We start from the raw sequence: 17,453 nt of genomic DNA on the forward strand, positions 1-17,453 counted from the left end.
ACCCCAGCTCCTGGTGGTGTAGCCACAGCTCAGGCTGCTGTGGGTGCTGCACAATCATCAGGAGGAGCCATGGGGCAGCTACAGAAGAGAGGCAAGAAAGGACACAGAGGTGACACTCCTTGAAGAATGTCTTTCACACAGCTAAAGATGCCTGAAAAAGAGGGATGGAAAGAGGATGAGAGGTGGTATTGTTGCTATCTGTCATTTTTCTTTCAAATTTGAGTTCTTACAAGAATCAGAAAAATGATTTATCCTAATGTCTAACCTCCTATGAACAAGATCAAATGTTTAACATCAACTTAGCTGACAAAAGCATTTGACATTGCACACCCACTCCTGTCTTTGTCCCGTAGCTCAGGAGCAGGACAGCAAAGTCCAGGTTGCCACTCAGGTAATGTGCTGATGTGCTCTCATTGATGTCACTGTCCTGCCATGAGTTCACTCCTTCTGGAGAGAGTACTTCCAATGGGATGTCACAGGACTGTGGCAAGAAGACTGCTAGCTGTAGCTCTGTCTCTTGGAGGAGGAACTCATGCAGAGAAGAAAGACAAAAGGATATGTCTGAACAGCCTTTAGTGTTTTCGTGTTTGGCTTTATGCCTTGAAATAGGGAAAAAAAGAATTCAGAATATTTTAATTTATGGGCCAAAAAAAGAGGTTCCTTTAATTAAAATTTAGGAGCCAATTTCAAAAAAAGATGTTTGAAAGACAGCCCAGAAGAAAGAAGACATTTTGCTATGACAAAATAAACTTCAAAAAGTCAAAATCCAGTGGTAAACTGAATCTAAAATAAAGTGAGGAGCAAACCAAGGAGCAATGCAGGAGACACTAAGAAGCTATGCTGAATGCAAAAGATTTAATCCTAAGAGAATTGTATGAATTCACAGAGAGAACAAGTCAGATTTTCAGCTGCTCAGGGCCAGCCATGGGAGGCAGAGGCAAGCCCTGTCTTTGGAAACCCTCTTATCCATGGCAAAAATTAACCCAGCACTTTTGCTCACAAATATCCTGTTAGATGTGATTCACCTACCTGAGAAGGCACAGGGTACTTCTCCTCAGGAAAAGTCAGAATTTCTCCCTTTCAAAAAATTTATGAGTTAGGGTAACAGGTGGGAGTTCAAACTGTGTCTGTGATATGAGGCTGTTCAAGATAAATTATGTGCCTGTTTTGTGCTGCCAGCATAACTATAAATAGAAGAAACAGGAACGCCAGGATTTATGAGCAGATCAATAGAAAATAATCAATTTTTGGATGCAGCAATATTTTGGTAGCTGCTTGAAAGTTTCCAGGTAACTGAAACTCCTTTGGGTAATTCTGAGTAATTCCCATCTTCTTTTCTCCACAATCAACCTCCCTTTTTCTGTACTCTGCTAAATACTGTCCTGCTGTGTCAGCACCCAGTCACCATGGAATTAAAAAGGAGATGATATTCCTGTTACTGACCATGTAATTCTCTTTTTTAAATCCTTGACAGGTGCCTGTATGATACTACAGCAACCCAACCTAGTTATTTTTTTCTGACTTCTTTAATGGAGTCTTTTCACCCTTGTGTTGAAAGGTCATTTCTAAGACCCATCTGAGTTACTACCAGACCCTCACCTGCTGCAAGCATTCCTTTCTAACCTGGATACCTTTCAAGTGTGTGTTTTCATACATTTGTGCCTGCTGTCCTTTGCATTTGGGACAGTTGTGGTACATTTGTGTGCCTCCAGCATCCCTCTCTTAGGCCTTCAAAACCTCTTCTTTCCCATTGGACTCACAACAACTCCACAGAGACTACTGGTGTGCTCAAATCACCTGGCCACAGACACAACCAATTCTTGTTCCTATTTATCAGTACTTTTTTGCATCTTCTGTTGGCTGTTGTTGCTGGTTCTGAATGCCTTGGAGACACCTTTACATTCTATGTTTGTACATACCTGGCACTACGAGCTCTTGACTCATTGCTGAGCTCTTACAGAATACAACAAGACTGACAGGAATAACCATGAGGAGGAGAACTGGGTTGTGTGGAAACTAGTTTGGCATATTGACATCATTCCATAGACTGACTCTTTTGAATATAATGCTTTTTGCACCACTAATAACTTTCTCAGGAAAGATCAAACATGAACACTTGGGGAAATGTAGGAGCAACTTATCAGAGAGGGAGTTTTCTTTCAGCTGAGGTTGATATGTGAGCTGATGTGAGGAGACATTTCACTCAGTAGATGAGTAAAGTGTTGCCTCTGGGCAGATGGTATTGGACTCCAGTGCTCCCAGTAATGAAACAGGGACTAAGAAAGAAGGAAATAGTTCTTCCATCTGCTGCAATATATTTACTAACAGACCTGGCACAAACAAACAAATAAACAAAAAAACCCCAAACAGCCAGTTTCTGTTCTAGAGGGAAGCAGGCAAGTTATGGCTTTTCTACTGGTTTAATATTTTCTACTTGTTTAATCTTTATCACATAAATCTTTTAGTCTTGTACTATGACAAATTTTGCCGTAACTCTGATGCATGGCTCACACAGAGCTGGAGGGCAGAGAGTAACTTCCAGTCACAGTTATCTGTGAATCTTAACCTGCTTCTTGCCCATGAGCTTCTCATAGACTTTGGAGACTATTAAGGTCAAGTGAAGCCATTATGATTATCTACACCAGCCTCCTTCATGACACACTGAATGTCACTTAATGATTCCTGCATCCCCTAAGGGGATTTAATTTTATTTTTTTTTTGCTATTTTACCTGAAGAAATGAAGTTAGACTCTCCCTAGGTGTTCATATTGTCCTGCAGACTTAAACCAGTATTGTTTACTTTTGGCTAGCGTAGTTTGAAACACCCTAAAACCACCTCATTTTAAGAAACTCCCAAGCATCTGCTAAGGAGACCTATTGATCTCCTTATAGACATTGAAAAAACCCAACCTCTCAATTTTTCTTTTAGATCAGAGCTGCAATCATTGGGCTTCAGAGTCTAACATTGAATTCTAAATCCGTTTGGAAATTCAGACGGATCATCCTGATGAGCTTGGGTAAGCAGTGCCACTGTGTTGCAGTACTTTTTATCAAAAAGGGTCCTGCTCACATCATTTTAAGTGCCTCTTCTCATTCATACTGAATGCCTGCTATTTCTTCATTTTTAGTATCCCATGCAAAGAAGAGAGTGCAGATTCAGGAGGTGTACTTGATACAGGGAAGATTTTCTCATGGCTGGTCATTGTGCTGGCCATGTGTACCACAGCATGCCTCAGTGTGCATTTTTCAACCATAACACCACTATCAGAGTTATACTAAATGCAACTTTCCAAAATTTTATTTCATTCTGTGCAAAACTTAGTGTATTAATCATCCAGTAGTCCAAGAATCTATGGTATTTTTTCATTTCTTGTAATTCATAAAGGCCCTTATACATTTCTCCCTTGCATGATGACAAATAGTAAAACTGCATATCTGTCATTCTTAATCAATGAGAAATATTAGGGCTAATTTGTGTTAAAGAAGATCTGCTTGTGTAGATTTTACTCAGTTTTACTGATATATATTTCTAAATGACTGCTGAAATCAATGCCTAAGAATAAAGTCTAAAATAGCATTAAAAAATCAATATGAATCCACAGTCCCAGAATTTTCATGAAATTAGAAGATATAATGTGATCATTGCATACAAATTGATTTTTACAGCTGCCAGGCTGTAGTATCAGTATCTAGCTGGTGGAGGCACATGCTCTCTCACATACACACATTTTCATATTGTGTTTTATAGAAGTAAAGCTATAATTGTTTAATAGATTGATCTATGCTTTGTTTAATAGATTGAGCTATGCTACATATTCGTATCTACCTCATTCAAGCTGAAATGCACAAACCCTGTAGTCAATATGTTTTTGGAACTAGAAAAATCCGAAGGCAAAATTCAGAACTGGCGCAGTTGAACACAACTTCTCTGATTTCTATTTTACCCGTGTGTCTTGTTTCTGTTTATAGCAGGGCTGAGTTCCACCTTTGTAAATCACAAGTGTTTGAAAATTAGATGATGTGGAATTCTGGCCATAGCCGGGTCAATTATAAATCCTGCCCTTCAGGCTGCCAGTGATTTCAGTGGAGCCAGGATTTATGCCTGCCTCGTTTCCTAGCTGCATGGTGAGAGTGAGTCATTCCCAGTGGCCCTGCAGCACCGTGCTGAGGTTGGGAAGCAGCACCACTGGGGACTGTGGCCTTTTTCTCCAGAGAACACACCTCTGCTCCCATCAGGGACAGCTTGCTCCAGCACTAGAGAAGCAAGACTATTTCAGGTGCCACAGCTAAAACCTGCATCCAGTATTTCATTGTGCCACACACACCTGGATATTTACCCGTTTGTGCCTCCTGGCTCCTAGAAGGTATTTTCCCAGCAGAATTTGAGTCTCTGTCTCATTCATGGTGCTGTGCTGTCATAACACAGCAACAAAACAAACCCAAAAAACATTTACTGACACAAAGTTGTTTGATTCTGGTTTCCTACATAAACTGTCATTGAGCTCTTGAGCATGGAAAACAGCATTTTTCCTTCTGAGTGTGGTGTTCCGAAACTGTGGCTCTGCTGGTCACAGTTCAGCCCATACAAAGTTAAAGTAGACAGGGATGATGGATGACAAATTAATTGCCCTGAGACTCAGTAGATCTTTTCACCAGAGGGACAGAATGGCAGCATTAGAAAGATTACTCCACTCTCCTTATTTCAGTAGAAACAAGCTGCAAATGGCCTTTTGGAAACTTGTTTCTGTATCCGCTTCTAGTTGGAGTCTCAAGATATTTGCGTTATGAATTCACCTCTCGAGCTATAATATTCTGCAGTGATTTGTGCCTTATGTTCAAAGGTCTTTATTATTTACTGCTCAGTAGACATTGTAGCCTTTCACATGTCCTCAAAGTCCATGGACCCATAGGTATCCACGCATATTTCCTAAAAGCAGTGGCACAAGTAAGGTCGTGGGGACCACTGAGGGTTGTGGAAGGGAAGGATGCTCGCCTTCTTCAACGTGTGTCTGCCAGGCTGCTGCACTGGAATGGGGCTAGAGACTCTAGAGAGTCACAGTGAATCAGTTTCTGAGCAACCTATTTGCTTAGCCTGAGTGAATTAGTAAAATTGTGGAAAATAGAGCCAAGGAGAGGAAGAAACAGGAAACAGTGGTGTAAACGATTGTGCTTAGTCTTTCCCCTCTAGTGTGATTTCATCCCACTCTCTGTTCTCAACCCTGCCTTTGCTGTTTTGGTTTGTTTGGGCTTATTTTGGCTTGTTTTGGCTTTATTTTTCTCTTTCATAAAGACTTGAGCAGAAATGTTCTGAGCCCCTGCGCTTCCCAAATTACCATGACCTCAGAGAAAGCATAATTTTAAATGATGTACTCTAAAACTATCCTCATGAGTAGAAATGAAATATTTAGCATCTGAGGAAGCTTCCATTTTAGCTGTTCATCTTCTTTTCAGTGTGACATTTCTATCCAGCTTCCACACACACACCTAATTTCAATTACTGACTTAGAAGATGTCAGACTTTGTGTAACTACTCATAATAGCCAAGGGAAAGGTTTCAGTTTTATATTTATCTAAGCATCTGTAACAAAGCCTGTAACCCTTGCAACCTTGCATATTCCTAGTGTTTGAAGACATTTTATTTCTGAATCTTGATCAGTGGAAGAAGGAGTCTGGTTATTATAATTCTCTGGTGGTATCTCTAACCCATTTTGACTGGTGGGAATCTCCACATAAATTTTTGTAGTAGGCTTTTATGTGTACATGCATGTGTATAACACAAGGGAGTTTTAAGAGAACACTGATACATAACTAGAATGCAGCCATTTATACATAACAAGAAGGGTGCAGTTATGCATTACCAAGTCAATAGTAACAAGATTTAAATATTTAGTTACTATATTTCAGGAAGTGGAGAAATTTCCATTACCTTATAAATGAGCTTTTACATTTATACATTGCTTATCACTCTCAGCCCAAGATGACACATGCCTATCTTTGTAAGCTTGGGGACAGATGACAAAATCCCTAGAGATCTAGAATACAAGTCAGTGAATAAATACGAGATACTTCTCACCGCTTAGTGTTAGTTAAAGAAAAAATAGAAAGCACAGATAAAATTTTTTTAAACAAATATGGAAAATAGTTACATGTTTTAACAAGTTTCTGTAGGGCAGTTCCAGCTGACCAAAAAAGGTTTTCCAACACGTTGTGCTGCTTCTGCATACTAGAGTAAAAAAAAAAAAAAAAAAAAAAAAATGTCAGTCAGGATTATAAAGTTCTGGTGGGGATGAGTCAAGCTGTCCCTACAGTGAGAACTAACTCTGAATTTCTGATTATTGCAAGAAAAAATCCTGAATTTCAATTTCTTGTTGAATATCTGTTTAATTTCTTCGCTTCACTTATATCATCGGTAGGTTGAAAGAAGAACATTCCCCTGGGTGCCAGGGGATTTGAAAATGTAAATTATCATGTGTGCTCATCGAGAATGAGAAAAGACCCAGAGATGGGTAGTGTAAGCATTTCAGAAAAATTGCAAACATCACCAAATTCAGACAGATTCTCAGATTGACAGAGGGTGGGATTTTGTCTGCTTAAGACATGTTGGTGACACGACCTGGAGGGCTCTAAGCCAACCTTCCACCAGCGTGGGGCTAATTTGTCACCAGGCCAGATCAGTCAGGGCTCTATCTAACTGAGTCTTGAGAATCCCCCGAAATGGAGAAGTCTATCACACCTCTGGACACCTTGTTCCTCTGCTAAACAATCCTTCCACTGAGAATTGTTTTGATAAAATCCAGCCTGAACCTTCCCCACTTCAGTTTGGGGTTGTTGTCACTTTTTACCTCATCAGCCACTAGAGAGATGAGATTCATACTGCCATCTTTACAAATGCATTTTGAGCAGTTGTCAGGTGTCATGGTATCTTTCCTTAGTCTTCTCCACATTAATATAGTAATCTCTGCAATATCTCCTTGGAGTTTGTCCACTTTAGGTCCTTGACCACTGACCATTTTGGTAGCACCTTTCTGGACCCTTTTTATCTCCCCATCCCTCTTGAACAGGACTCAGTGTTCTATTGTCAAGTAGTAGGAAATAATAACAGTAATTTCCCTGGATCTGCTGATTGCATTTCTCCTGATGTTGTATCTTTAATCTAGACATTCACACCTGAGCTGCTTCTCTTGATTTTGTTGATAGAGAGCTGGAGAGAAAGAAGCATCTCTAAGCATGATTCACCTCATATTTATGTAGCTGTCTAACACAGGTGAAATAAATCATGCACCAGCAGTGCTTTTTACTTTCCATCAGAATGGGGAATAACAGTGCTGATGAAACATACAACAGAAATGTCTAACACTGAGAAAAATGAATGCTGCCTCTCCAGTCCCTAGGAGCAGTGCTTCATTAACTAGTAAATAAGGATGACAGAGGACGGGTAATTATCAAAAGCTCTCAGGAGCAAAGTAAATATTTTTTCATTCCAATGTGCTGAAGTCTTGATGATGTTTTCTGTGTGTTGGGACAGATTTTCAAAGATATCCAAGCATCTAAATATACAGATAGTCACCTCCTGTAGATCAGCTAAAAGGACAATTGGGCAAGGTATTGAAAAGCAGTAGTGACCTGGGTTCCTAACTTGTCTCCAGGCTTTGTAAACCTCCTTAGCTATTTCAGTTCCTTTGCAAATCTTTTTTAATGCTCTTTTGATCATGGACTTCTGAGTTGCTTGGTTACTTTTGGAAATCAGATCCAGCAAGCCTACGTCTCTGGAGTGTCGGACGAAAAGCATATGATTATAGTAGATACATCAATTTCCAAATTCTGCCTGGGCAATATCAACTCACGGTGCATCCCCATAAAATCCACAAACACTGTGTTCTCTACTCACCTATAAAAGATGCAATCAGAATATGTATCTAGATGCAAATAAGTCAAGCTAATGCATTTGCACTGCAATTCCTTTCAAATTTGAATGTCTTTAATTTCCCAGATGCAATTCCTGCAAAGAATTGACAAAAGAGTTGCAATGCAAAAGACACTCTCCAAGCAGTTAGAGGGGAAAATCAATCCCTGACTATGATCTCTAATTCCCAGCTTGCAGGTGAGCCACTATGGGGTTATACACCCATACTATACACACACATACACACACATTCCCACTTTCTCTATATCAGGATTATTAGTTATGATGTTGAAAATATCTTTTTCAGAATTATATGAAACTCAACATTTGTTTCCCAATCAACTGATAAACGTGCCCTGTGATGCTTTAAAATACCTATTTGCCAGAGGAGGACTGTCTGTGTTTGAAAATAATTACAAGAATGAACTCCAGATGGTCCTGCTGTCAAGGTACAAGAGGTGTTTTTTAGGCTTAACTAACAAGAATTGTGGCAGAGAGAAATCAGATACTCACAAAGCTGAACAAAGAATATATTTAGTGATATGTCTTTTCTTTTCTGGGCTATTTGAGTAGCATACTTTGAACCTGAGAGAGACAGAGACAGAGAGAAAAAATAAATAAACTTCTGTGAACAAGAATACAAGCAGCAGAACACATTGTGTTGAGTTTCATATCTTCCAATCATTCATCTACATAGTGTGGTGTAGTATTGAATGTTTATTATATGTCATAAGCATATCCATTAATATATGTATTTATGAAATATACAACATCTAGAAAAAAATAAAACTACAACAGACAAGTTGAGGGTAAGAATCAGGGCTTTCTTTGTAAATCCAAACAGTGCTATCAGCTGCTGCCAGAATCATAATTGTCTGCCTGCAACTGCTGCCTCTGCTGCCTCATCACAAAGCTCAGTTGAAGGAGCTCCATGGCCAGGGGTACCCCGCTCCAGTGTGGTATCTCTGAGAAATAGGATGCAGCTCTCCTCAGTCCTTGGATATCCACATGAAAAATGTTCAGTTTAGTCTGGCATGTATTCCTCTTTTTTTTTTTTTTTAAATCAACCCTGTCTTTCCATCATATATTTGAAAAAGTTTTTGTGAATTTGCAGAGCTTCATGGATTTTGACACATCATTTTTGACAACCTAAAACTGCTTTGGGAAGCCACCAACCATGGTGGTTTTTAGCCATCAGAAGCTGCAACCATCCAATCCTTTATCACTTGACTGAAGGTCACCATAACAATCCCTGCAATGTCCAGCAGCCCATCTGTGTCATCTCTTCCTAGCTACCAATCTGCAGTGATGGTGGTTCATGCAGTACCAGATCAAAGCTGCTGGGCTCCTTTGATCTGTTTAGCTGAAGCTTTTTTATGTCTCTACAACAGGTTTACAGCACGGTCCTGTATGAACTCTTTTGGACACCAGTCCTGCAGGTGACAGGATCTGGCTCATGCTGCAGCCAGTCTCTTCTAAGGTGTTGCACCCAGTGAAATAAACTCTGATCAACTGAGAGACCCACAGTTTTTTTAGCTGCCCATCCCAGAAATCTTTGAGGGAGCACAGGGGAGGGAGAGTGCTGATCTAGTATGGGGATTTAAGAGAACAATCCCAATTCTCTCAGCATTTCTTCACAGGAGAGGAGCTCCATCCCTCTGGTCATCCCTCCTCTGGGCTCTCTCCAGCAGGTCCGTGTCCTCCCTGTGCTGGGCCCCCAGAGCTGAGGCAGCACTGCAGGTGGGGTCTCAACAGAGCAGAGCAGAGGGGCAGAATCCAGCAAACCTTAAAGACAAAGAGAGATGAGAACCTCTGAGTAGAGATAACGTTTCTGAGATAATCAATAGCCTGAAAATAAATAATCTGAACAATTTATATGGACATTACTAAAGTCCTTATAAAGAGGTGAAGAAGAGGTCAAAAAGAAAAGAAAATTATAATGGGATTATTATTGCTATAGAAAGAATAGGTTGGGAAAATGTAACTTTCAATAAAATCAAAAAAGTGGGAGTCTCAAGATCACTTAAAGGCAATAATTCATAGAACCAATAGGTCAGCTGTGGCACGTCTCATCAAAGGACATTTTTGAGACCAAGAATTAACCAGGACATTTTTGTGGGTGCCAGAATTACCGTAATTAATTATGCACATTGTGGAGGGTACATTAAACCAACGTTTCAGAGCTGATTGTAAACCCTTGTACCTCAAATGATAAGAGGATGGGGAGGAGAAACAGATGACCTGACACATGACTTGCTGCAGTATCTTAATGTCTTACTGTAAAACTTCTTGTCTGTCAGAGACGGAGTACAGCCCACACACCTGCAGTTCAGCCTTACAAGACAACCTTTATTTTGCACAGTAGTTGCCTGGCCACAACCTTCTGAGACATTTATTAGTGAAGTGTTATTTGTACTGCTTGTTGAGGACATGAGAGGATTAGGACTGTCTAGCAGCACTGAATCATGAGTCACCAGAGTAGTATCTTTTTCCTGGATGTACATGAGGAGCTTGTTTTGTTTCTCATCAGCTGTGATGATGACTGGGTCATTTAAAAATGTCCTGAGACAGCCCAATCTCAAGTTTTAAGCCTTTGATGATCCACAGACTTCCTTGCTCTCCAGTATCCCTTTTTCTGACAGTATAGGTATCCTGGCATTCCGGTTATGAGACCTGCCTTTTCACTTCTCTCCACTCTAAAGCTCTGTAGTGTGATGCCCCACTTGTTGAAGGACTCTGTTTATGAACAATATCAAGCATAAGTTTGAAAAGGGTACTGATGCCCTTAAATCTATGGAGTATGCCTTTGAAATCAATGTGTGACTGAGGTGGAAGGAGTAAGGATACACTAATTTTGCATGGTTTTGCTTGTAACAAAATTAAGTTGTGAGGATGGTGAGGCTCTGGAGCAGGTTGCTGTGGATGCCTCATCCCTGGCATTGTCCAAGACCAGGTTGGATGTGGCTCTGAGCAATCTCTGGTCTAGTGAAAGGTATCCCTGGCCACGGCAGGGGAGTTGGAACAAGGTGGTCTTTGAGGTCCCTTCAAACCTAAATCATTCTAGGATATGATTCTATGATATAATAATAATCAAAGAAATACTGTGGATCTTCTTCAATTTCATTTTATGATTATTCATATAATTACACACCCTGGACTCATATTCATTTATAAATTTCAAATGGGATAGACAGCAGTTGAAGGATAATTGGGTAGTTTACATAAATTATATCCCTTAGGTATATCCAGGACCAAGTCAGGATATTCAAGCAGAAGAAGAGATGTGAAAAAATACAGAAAAAGTTGGAATTAATTAAAAGACAACCCACTTAGTCACATTCAGAGCATGTAGCTTACTAAAGCATACAACAAACCTAAAGGGCAGTAATCTATTTTTGGTTCTTGATCTGACTGCAGTCAAATGCCTACAGAGCATGTATTCTGTACTTTATCTCTATTATCTTTTTAATAATAAGGTGGTGAATGATTGTAGGTGGGTTGGCATATTTTAGAAGAAAAATTCCTCCTGATTTCCACCTCCACCATACAATTTTCTTCTCAAGCTGGTTCTGCACTGAGCTATTTGAGTTTCACGTGTAATCTTCCGTATTTTAGTTATTATCTGGTTTCCCTGACCTTTTGGCATGCTGATTTCTAATAAGTTTTTCGAGATATGTATTGCCCTTCCACAGAATAAGCATCTGCAAGGTTATGTCAGGTTATAAAGCTAGATATTGCCAGAGACTAGACATCTTTTCCCTGCCAAAGCTGATGATACAGGTTTGAGACACAACATCTGAGAGTAGGAGACATATAAAATGTTATTTGAGGTGGCTGCAAATAAAAAACATACTTGAACAGACAAACAACATGTTCCTTTATTTTACTGACTTCAGCCAGGGACAAATAGAAAGAGGTCAAATCCAATAGCAAAAAGAGGGAATGCTATTTAGCATTTCTATTTAGGAAAGCAACTTATTTTTAAATAAGATACATTTTTATTAGCAATGTTTGTCTTGCACAGCGAGTAGTTAGCAAGCCTGGATAGTGTAATTCTCTTCTCCATAGCAATGGCAAAAGAAAGGTTTGCTTTGCTTTCAGTACCTTGGAGACAGGAGGGGAATGAAAAAGAATAGCTCCCTCTCCAGTCAGCAAGTGTGAGTCTGTGGTGGAGAATAGCTTTTCAGACTACTTAAGTGACTGTGTAAATTTTGAGTTACCACAATGATGGATGTTTTATAAATGCCTAGGTAGGTAGATAGATATGACAACGAGAATAGTTTTCGGTTTAACCTGAAATGAGACACTCCATCACCATGTCATCTCTGGAAAGTCACTTGACCTTCTTGTTCCTGAATCAGACCAGCTGTAAGAGCCAATAAAAAGCTGCTTTCCTAGGAAACCGAGAGCTTAATCAAAACTTATGGGTTTCCAGAGAAGCCTTTTAGTTGATTCAGTGGACCTGGGCTCAGATCTTAAGTGTTTCACATCAACCAAACAAGTCTTCTTTGCTCTGCCTCATTTTGCCCTTCTGCCCCCCTCCTCACTGCCTATCGGGCAAGCACTGAACAGCTCCCAGAGATGGCTGAAAGGCTGGAGAGCTTGCTAGTCTGGGCTCTTGCCTTCCCTCTCTTACTCCTCACTTTCTTCTTCTTCTTCTTGTACACATGACTTTGTTTATCAGGAGTTTAATATTTCAGTGTTTTATAAGTGTATTGACAGACAAAGCAATTTACCCTACAGAGACGACGCTGACAGCATGGTAATTAAGAATAAAATAAATGCTAAGGGTGAGAGCAGATTGCAGTGAATGACTGATTATTTTTGATAGGGAAATGGCTCTGCAGGTAACAGAATCCACAGCATTTAAGAGCTGAATGGAGATACCAGAAACAAATACAAATTAATCATGTCTTCATCAGAGTAAATATATTATCTGTGCTGTTCAACTGCCACATATATTCTAACTCTGACAGTATCTTCCAACAAATGGGTTCCATTCAACATCAAGAGAAGCTTATTATTTGCACATAGATAAATTGGTTAACAAATTCAGAACTTCCATATTATTATGTGACTGGAAAGCGAATTTCATTCTCATTGCCACTGCAGCAAGACAAAGCATGAAATTCCTCAGAATTAGATACCTGACTCACAACAGTTTGTGTGAATAACGATGCCTGACATTGCTCTTTGGTAAGGATCCTGAAAGGCTTTAGAGGCATGAATGCATGAATGCCTCTGACTTGCTTGTCAAGTAAGTAATTGTTACACTCATTTCACAAATGAGTGAACCACAGTTAAAAGCCAAGGAGATGGCATCTTTGTGGCAGGGTTGGGAACAGCCTTCCAGAGAAGCAAGTTCTCACATAGGGAACAGTGCACAAAAAGCAAGTGACAGAACCAGCCTGTGGAACTGTTGTTCCAGCTAACTGGTATTGAATTTATCCCATCTGAGGTCAGACTCCACAAATTCATCCATACATCTCTATTAGCCATGCAGACCTGTGAGAACAGGAGCTCAGTTACCAGTGCGTGTACCTGAGCTGCATTTGGGCATTATGCCATTCAAGCATAACTCTCACATCACACAGCTGATAAGCAGAGGTGTTTGTCTATAAGATGCTGCCATGCAGCTCTAGAAACAACAGGATGCCCAGAGAGGTTGTAGATCACCCATGCCTTGACACATTCAAGGGCAGGCTGGACAGGGCTATAGCAACTTGACCTAGCTTAAGATGTTCCTGCTCATTGGGGGGGGGGTTGGACTAGATGACCTTTAAAGGTGCATTCCAACCCAACTATTATATGATTCTGTGCAGATCCCTGGATTTTGGAATATGCCAGGAGGGGTAAGTTATCAGAGAATCCTGAGTCCAATGACACTGAGTCCCCCTGCAACCCAACAGCACACATCCATCAACACAGAAAAACCTCTTCTCCTTCTAAAGTACACGTTGTCAGCTCTCACATGCGAACTGTCCTTCCTATCTCAGATCTTCAAAGTGTTTAATATGTCTTGTGGCTCTCAGCCAGGCAAGCTTTTAGGATGCAGCTTGTATGACCAGGGAGGGTGATCAGTGTGCTTCTGGCAGAGCATTAACACCTGCTATCATCACTAAAGATTTTGTCTCCTATTTGATTAGCAGGACAAGTGTGAAATAGATTCCACCATCACTGGTAATTCTACTTATATTATGCTATCTTATCTATCTGTTCTATTTCTCTTCCTCTTAAGAGATGAGAAGAAAGAAAAATCAATCCGCTGAAAATACAGAAGGGAAAATAGAAATCCTTTTCTCCAACAAATCACACATTCCTAGTAGTAGAATTGTGCGGCTTTTAATTTCACTGAAGGAGAGGCAGTAATTATTTATAGTTTATCACAACCGGGGAAAGGTTTCCTGAGGTACAAACTAATTATGTTTTTAAATAAACTGATTGTCCATGTAATAAACGATCACATTTTCTAATCATTCAGAGATTTATGTTACTTTATTCAATCATCCCTGTGTAGAACTGAAACCACAGTAAATCAACTGGAAAAAAAATGTCTGGGCTAAATTGAAAGCTCTGCCATTACAAGGCTTTATGAAATGAACCAGATAGCAGAGAATAGGCTGCATGCACAAAGCTCCCCAGTACACACAGTTTCATATATTAAAAGAATGGTTGGTAACTGACAGGCAAGCCAGAATTTTTATTCATTTAAGGTCAAGTCTTGGCCTGTGCTCCACAGATTTGACATGTATTAAAGGACAAAGGTAAAGAGAGTCTTGTTGGCTACAGGGTATCTCAGTCACAGTCAGTTGTGTAAGGACGGTAATTAGAATGAATTTGAGAATGCAGAATAGATGACTGCACATGACATTTCATTTATGACAAGCAACAAGTGACATGATCTTATCGTGAAATTAGTCATCATCATAGACTTCTCTTGTCAATCTATAAAATGAAATGCCATGGAGAGCAGCATATTTTTCACTGTTATGCCAACATGTCTTTTTCATAATGTACATCATTAAAATAAGCCTGGGAACTGGAACATGCAATCGTAGTAATAGCATCAATAATGTTTAATTTATGTGTTATGTGCACAAAAAACCTTTTGGTGCCTGAAAAAAACAATGACCTGAAAACACAGTTTATCCTTAGCAAGGCAGCATGCTCTGCTGCAAAGCATCTGTAGAGTGAGAAGAAAATCAGGATATGGGCTGCTGAGCAGCACTGCAGTGTGGAGGTGTGCTGTGATGCAGAACCATGGGCAGAGACCTCTTGCAATAGGGGAAGATCCTCAATGGCTGATGAACTGCTTTGCAGTCCTTAGCTAGGCAGTGGAGAGCAGAGGGGCTGGTAACTTCTGCAGGAGGGCATGCCAGGTTTTATTCCCTTCCACATACAAAATCAATCCCACTGGAAGAAAATCAGTGGGAATCAGAGATTTTGACAAAATAACTTCTCATTGGTGACCAACCACAGAAAACGTCAGTCTAGCTTTCCCTTAATCTGAATATTTGGGGGAAAAAATCTAACCATGAAGTAAGTGAACGTGCAGGAGTGCTGGGAGGCCTGATGAGAAGGGCAGGACGCCCCATCAAGGACCTGGTGATGCACTGTGTGAGAACACAGAACTGTTGTGCATGGGTATCCATCCAGTATCTGTGAGCTCTGGACACAGGACCTGTCCCAGTGTGTTACAACAGAGAGGAAGAGACTGAATCAACCACTAAACTTCCAGGTCTCTTCCATCCCACACCCAGACATCAGTAGGTCTTTGATTATATGAGCAGGACATTCTGGTCGTGGACTGAGAGATTTTAATTGGACTTGCAGCTCTGGCACTTTTCCAGATTTCTCATGAAACTGGATCGCCAGACACTGGAAACAGCTACTTGAAGGTGTTGTCGAAGGGCTGATGAGCTAAACTTCCTCCTTGCTCTGACTGAAAGTGAAGGACCAGTTGATATCCCCTTGATGAGCCAAAGCTAAACTAGTAAGTTCTCAACTGTGGCAGGAAGCAGTATTGCAGGGCCCATGGGAAGAATTGGAGAGATTGAGTGAAAATGCAGGGCTGGTGGATTGCCTGTGAAAAAGTGAAACAACAGAGGAGGTAAAAAAGAGCCCTGGGTAACTGAGCCATGAGAGATTTCTCTGAGCAGAGCAGCTCTCTGTCGAGGAAGAGAAAATGCCAGTTCACTTCTTTGGAATTGTCTCTCCATCATCCTCCCTCACATCCTTGCTGTGACACAGAGCAGTGGGATGCCATCAGACTGCTGCCACCTGCCAGCTGTCTGCTGCTCCTTAGTTCCCTGAGGAAGAGGCTGGTAGGTAAGATGGGAGCAGGTGGGATTTTTCTCACCCCAGGGTGAGCCCTGTGGCTCTTGGCTGTAAGCAGATTTCACTCATTGAGTAAGGATGGATGGAGAAAGAGTAACTACTCACTGAGAAGTCCTAGCTCCTCTCTGATTTCAAGAGGCAGAGACAAGATTAGGTTTAAATATAAAAGGATTATTAAAAAACTGCTCTCCAAATCCAAGCCAGAAACCTGGGAAAGATATAAGGCTAAGCCTTATATTACCTGAAATGAGTTACTCTTTCCATTCACAAACATTAATTAAATGGCTAATAAGCAACAGTTTATTAAAGACAAGAAATTATTTGGACCAATAAATAAGTCAACAATAATTAATTCCAAGACTATTATCATAACAACAGCAATTTTCTGTCTTTTTCTCCAGAGACGTGCCTCCTACCTCTCGGGGCTCTATGCCAGCCCCATGTCAGACTGCCACTTGTGTTGGCTGTCACAGCCCTGCTTCCCATGCTGGACTCTCAAAAGCATTGCTGACACTCTCAGCAGAGGATGAAAGCACCAAGGGCTTGAGGGGCAGTATGTGAGGACCAGCTTCCACACGAAGCTTGTGCAGATGGACTGGGGTACCCAACCCTGCACAGCCCATCCCAACTTCAGACTGGTCCCACTAAGGCTGAGTTGACAAGCAAAGGGGTTCCAGAGGCGCAGGTGGAGTCCTGAGCACCAACTGCCCTGCTTAGTTGATAATAATTTCCCTGGCTGTGTTCTCCACACTCCCACCTGCTCTGCCTCAGAGAAATCTGCTAAGGACAGGCCACCAGCTGGATTCAGGATGCTCCCTGTCACTTGGCCTCCAGGTCCAGGGTTGGGCCCTGACTTTGTGTTTAGCTGCAGAGATATAAGTAGAGAGAGAGAGAGTGACTTAAAAACTCTCATGGATGGCTGTGTGTCATTAGGAATCTGCTTAGATTCAGACAAATCTGGGGGTGGTGAAACCTGAGTAAGTTTCCAGCTCAGACTGCAGCCAAAGTAACATTTGTCAGGTAGAAGTGTTAACTACATCTACCCTGATTATATTAAACTTCCAGACATACTGAAATCATCAAAAAGTGGAAGAATTTGCTCTGGTGTGCATCACATTATTTCTCAAACACCTCATTTCCAAGAGGGGCACTTTTCAGGAGAGTGAGAAAATTACAACAGTTTCAAAGTACACACTTAATTTGTGGGAATCAG

The 17,453-nt window shown here is 40.7% G+C and overlaps 1 protein-coding gene and 1 long non-coding RNA gene across 12 annotated transcripts in view; one reads left to right on the plus strand and one right to left on the minus strand.

Annotated features, from left to right (window-relative positions):
• The window catches only part of C2H11orf87 (chromosome 2 C11orf87 homolog), a 166,855-nt gene that overhangs the window by 85,707 nt on the left and 63,695 nt on the right, over window positions 1-17,453 (plus strand). For 3 of the 11 annotated variants that reach the window (XR_015801357.1, XR_015801359.1, XR_015801353.1), the window contains exon 2: window positions 2,930-3,017. The exons of the other annotated variants lie outside the window; for them this stretch is intronic. The gene's annotated coding sequence lies outside the window, so the exon portion shown is untranslated. The remainder of the gene's footprint in view (window positions 1-2,929; window positions 3,018-17,453) is intronic. 11 annotated transcript variants of the gene reach the window in all.
• LOC148224763 (uncharacterized) overlaps window positions 5,964-17,453 on the minus strand; it is a 45,839-nt gene continuing 34,349 nt past the window's right edge. The window contains exons 2-3 of the long non-coding RNA XR_015801370.1: window positions 8,417-8,488; window positions 5,964-6,223 (exon numbers count right to left, since the gene is read on the minus strand). This is a non-coding gene — a long non-coding RNA (uncharacterized LOC148224763). The remainder of the gene's footprint in view (window positions 6,224-8,416; window positions 8,489-17,453) is intronic.

This window comes from Sturnus vulgaris, chromosome 2 (assembly GCF_052056855.1).
Source record: "Sturnus vulgaris isolate bStuVul1 chromosome 2, bStuVul1.hap1, whole genome shotgun sequence".
Taxonomy (NCBI): domain Eukaryota; kingdom Metazoa; phylum Chordata; class Aves; order Passeriformes; family Sturnidae; genus Sturnus; species Sturnus vulgaris.